The sequence below is a fragment of the Suncus etruscus genome, chromosome X, assembly GCF_024139225.1.
Source record: "Suncus etruscus isolate mSunEtr1 chromosome X, mSunEtr1.pri.cur, whole genome shotgun sequence".
NCBI classification, from domain to species: Eukaryota; Metazoa; Chordata; class Mammalia; order Eulipotyphla; family Soricidae; genus Suncus; species Suncus etruscus.
Window position 1 is genome coordinate 113896453 of NC_064868.1, and position 4976 is coordinate 113901428.

General features: G+C 33.9%; 1 non-coding gene across 1 annotated transcript; it reads left to right on the forward strand.

Moving 5' to 3' along the window:
• Window positions 1-4610: 4610 nt before the first annotated feature.
• LOC126000334 (U6 spliceosomal RNA) lies at window positions 4611-4715 on the forward strand. The gene has a single exon (XR_007492681.1). It is a non-coding gene; the product is annotated as a U6 spliceosomal RNA (small nuclear RNA).
• Window positions 4716-4976: the final 261 nt, after the last annotated feature.

Genomic DNA, 4976 nt, shown 5'->3' on the forward strand with positions numbered 1-4976 from the left:
AAAGATAACCAATTTGACAGTGGAAAATACAGCTGCTTTTATAAATTCTATATTAAGGTGCATTGAGATAAAAAATAATTTCATGTAAAGACAATTTAAACCATATAGTAAAAGGGAATATTTGGTCAGAGTGATAGTACAGAGATAGGACATGTTACCTGCCTTGCATGCAGCTGATCCAGGTCCAGTTTTAGCAAAACATGTAAAACCATGAGCCCTACTAGGAGTTATACCTAAGCTTATATCCAGAAGTAAGTTCTTAGCATTTTTATTTGTGGCCTAAAAAGCAAAACAAAAGTAATGGCAGGGGATGTTTGACCACTTACTCGAACAGTTAACAGTATTTCTCAATAACAACACAATTATCTGGCTATTTTAGCAGTGCTGATGCATAGTTTTAGAAGAAAATTTTATTTTTAAAGAATTAAGTGGCCTTTGGCATGTGAAAAAGTGCTCAGCATCACTTATCATTAGGTTAATCTAAGTAAAGACAACAAAAAATAGCAATTCACACATGACAAACATCCAAACCTAGTTAGGAACAATCTGGTGGGGAAATGGTAAAAAGGAAATCTTATTCACTGCTGGTGAGAACATTGTCTCATTGTCTGATTCAAACCCTGAGGAAAAAATGGTATGGGGAGTTCTTATTAAATACCAAACTGAGATGCCGTGTGACCCAGCAATTCCACTTTGGGTATCTATCCCTAGGACTTAAAAATATTCATACAAAATGATGTATGCACACCATTATTTATTTCTGCACTTCACTTTGTACAATAACTAAATATGGAATCACCCTACATGTCAACCAGAGATGAATGGGTTATGAAGATGTGGTATATATTCATATATGTGTATATACATGTATATAAAATATGTAAAATATATGTGTACACATGTATATATTATTAACAATGGAATACTATGCAGTTACAGGTAATGATGAAACCAAATGTTTTGTTGCAGCCTAATTGGAGCTTTCATTATATTGGTGATATAGGAGAGTGCTATAACCATACATCTAAAGTACAGACTCAGTAACGCTAAAAATCTAAAATCTAAAGAACAAGCACTGAATTTTGTAATGTACCTGTCAAGGTAGCAGGCAGAGGGTGGTGGAGAATAATGGAGCATGGGAACTCTTGTGATGGAAGTTGGTGGTGGAATTGGTGTTGAAATATTATTTACCTAAAACCCAATTATCACTAATTTTGTAAATCATGGTTCTTTAAATTAAAAAAGATAAATTAAAAAAATAATTATGTGGCCTTTGTTTGCATGAAGGAGATTAATCAAAATCCACTAAAGAGATTCTTAGCCTAAAATTTTCCATATGTTCTCACTTTGTTTGTTCCAGACCACTTACGCAAGTTTATGAGCTAAGAAAGATAAAGGTGCCTGAGAGATGCATCCGGAAGTTTCTAAAAGTTTCTAGTCAGTTTTCAAAGTTGTATTTGTATTGAAGAGGGAGATAGAGGAACAATGACGGATACCAAATCTTTATTTGTGTTAATTCTAGATGCACTTCTGCATAGTTAGCCAGAGAAATATGCATTAATTCATCCTGATTTTTATCTGAGTTGAAAAGAAATAGCCCTGAAAAAAATCTGCCTAATAACTTGATCCATTACTTTAACAATGGGAATTGGTTTCTGAATTAAGTAAATGATAATTTTGGAGCAGTTTCTAATATGTATAAATTGTATAAATTTAAACATAAATTTATGCAATAACAAAATAACAATGGAAACCGGGTTATATAAAGCATTTTGTGTATGGAGTATAGATTCATATGTATGAGATTCTGGAATCAATCCCTAACCCCAACTAATAATAATGATAACACTTACAAGAATGATTTCTAGGTGACAGTAGAAAAACTTGTGTTAGTGTTACAATTGGCGAACAGCCAGTTCTTTGTAGATAGCATGTAAAATTAGCAAGCAAACACCAGATGCCTTCAGTGTTAGAGCTCTTTAATTTAACAGCCCTTTATTTTGGAGCTCATGTAGGTAAATCTCAGGGGGCTGCAGCAGAGGCAGAAACAGGAACCTCTGTGTTTAAGACAGCAACCCTAATTGCTACTCACTTCCTTTCAGCTGCCACTTGTCACTGTCACTGCTCATAGCTCCACTGCTATGCACTCGTCTTCATTGTCTCCATGTCTTCTGATTTGTGTGGTCTTTATCAGTTTCTGTTGTCTGCTCGTCCACAATGGTCTAGTTGTCCTCTTTCTCAGAGTTAGACCACACCTTTTGTATGCCTGCATCATCTGTCAGGATTTCGGTGCACTCTGCTGATCTGCGTCGAGCTTCCTCTTATGCACGGATATGTACATACCTTTTATGCAGGCGTCTATGTACATGTATATGTATATGATCTTTTATACATATACATATGTATATACCCCTGAATAAATGATATGCACATATATATTGTTTATAAAATATGCATAAAAGATATGGACATATATATTTGGGACATATATATTTTGAGAGTCACACTGGGTGACGCTCAGAGGTTATTCATGGCTATGCACTCAGAAATTGCTCCAGGCTTGGGGGACAATATGGGATGCCAGGGGATTGAATTGCGGTCCATCCTAGGTTAGTGCATGCAAGACAAATGCCCTACTGCTTGTGCCACCTCTCTGTCCTCATACATATATATTATTTATACCCTAAATTGCCCCTTAACTATTTCTGTAATGATCAATTTTATCCTATCTAAGTGTGTTTTAAATAATCAATTGGATAAACTTGATTATCTGGCTAGCCCCTGATGTCTAGCTATATAATATTAGCAGGCATGGAAAAGCATCGAAGTTGGAGTCTGTAGAATCTAAACCAGAAATTGTAAATTGTAAATTGTAATATTTGACTGAAGTATATTATTCTGTTGTATATATACATATACATGTATATATATTATTCTGAAGTATATTATTCTGTTGACTTAATATCAACTATTGCCCTTCTCTTTCACCCCTTCATAAATCTCAAAGGGCAGGAGCTGTGCATGGTATTTACAAAGTCAGACTTCAGTGGTAGACATTAAATCATTTATAAAATGTACCTTTGCATCCATGTGGCCTGTAACTTTCTTTCTAGGTTCAGTTTTTTATATATAGAGATCAAATGTCAATAAATTCTGCTTTACCCGTTTTTCAAAACATTTTATATAGACTCACACCACACAGCTATGCCATAGATAAAATAGAATTTATTATAGAAAAGTGATATTACAGGGGAAAACATACCATCCTTAACCTGAAACTTGAATTTAGACATAAATCTGCATCATACTTAGCTTGTTTACCATGGACATTTTCAGGCAAATAGATGAGTTGTCAAATGGGAAAAATCTTGTTCAGCAAATTTGTTAGTACTGTAATCTGTGTTAAAATAAGCCATATACAAGTATAAATAAACAGTAGTATATATAAGCAATAATGAATAACTCAGAGGTAAAGATAGTTATTTTTATTATATAAAATACCAATAAAAGAGGAATCACTTCATTAGTAGCAGTCATTTGACAGAAATAGGGAGAATTGTCTGACCTAAATAAAAATTTTGTTGCTCTTAGTTTCTAGGGTTATTCTCTTTAAAGTGATAACTATTTGTCACATGAAGTTATTTAAATGTAAATTAATCAAAATAAAAAATAAGTTGGTTCTAAGGAGAGATATAGTATAGGAATTAAGGAATCCCACAAGCACTTTTCAGGGATGAGCCCACACCACAGATTCTGAAGTACAAAATGCAGCTCAACCACAAGAGGGAAAGGTACCCTAAGTTACATGAATGCTTATTAATCACTTGGGCTAGTAGAATATGTCCATAATTGCATAAAGTTCTATTGGGCTGAAACTACCTAGAATAATAACTAACAAAGAAACATAATGATAAGAGAACAATAAATCTCTTTCTTTTGAAAATATGAGCTACTAAACTTTATTTTTTTTAAATATTCCTTTTTTTCTTTATTTTAATTTTATTGAAACCATGTGATTTACAAAGTCCTTCATAGTTGAGTTTCAGACATACAATGAACCAGGGCCAATCCCACCACCAGTGTCAGCCTCTCTCCACTAATGTTCCCTAGGTGCATCACATCCCACTACCCCCAAACCCCCCAGCCTGCCAGTATAACAGGCCCATTTTAAGTTTATTTGTTAAAGTTTGGGTCTGTTGATTCTACTGTTGCCTTTGGCTTGGATATTTAGTTCTGTCCATTTTTAACACCACCAATGTACAAGAGACCTCTTGGTCCCTGGCCCCATCCTTTCATATTTGTGTTTTTCTTTTCCATCCAGTTTCTTTCTTTCTCTCTACTATCCTCTGGAACCAAGTGTATAAGATATTAAAGACAACTCTCATTTAGACCATTGTGTTTTTTCATGCAGGTATTCTAAATACCACATATAAAGTGATATTCTGTATTTATCCTTCTTTTGGCTACTTCATTTAAACTAATGTCTTCAATTTCCATCCATGTAGCTGTAAATTGCATGATCGCTTTATTTTTCCATCCTCTCAACATGGGACTTTATCCTCAGTTTGTTACCCTCTTTTCCTAGAATTTAGAAAGAATTATAAAATAATGTGCTCGCTTCGGCAATACATATACTAGATTGGAAGGATACAGAGAAGATTAGCATGGCCCTGCGCAAGGATGACACGCAAATTCGTGAAGTGTTCCATATTAAAAAAAGAAAATATTCCAGTAACAGAATCAATTAGTGAAAGCATAATCTTTAATCCCCAAAGAAAATTCATCAGAAGGTAGATCATTGTTTTGTTTGTAGCTTTAAAATCTATAGAAGTTAACTGGAAAGTCTACAGAAGTAGACCTTTCACTTCTTTTCATTTAGCAAACAATGTGTAAAATTAGATATCCTCTTATAGTCCTTGCTGCTATGATTTTTAGCATATGCAAACCAACAAATATTAATATGGTAATTAAGAAGT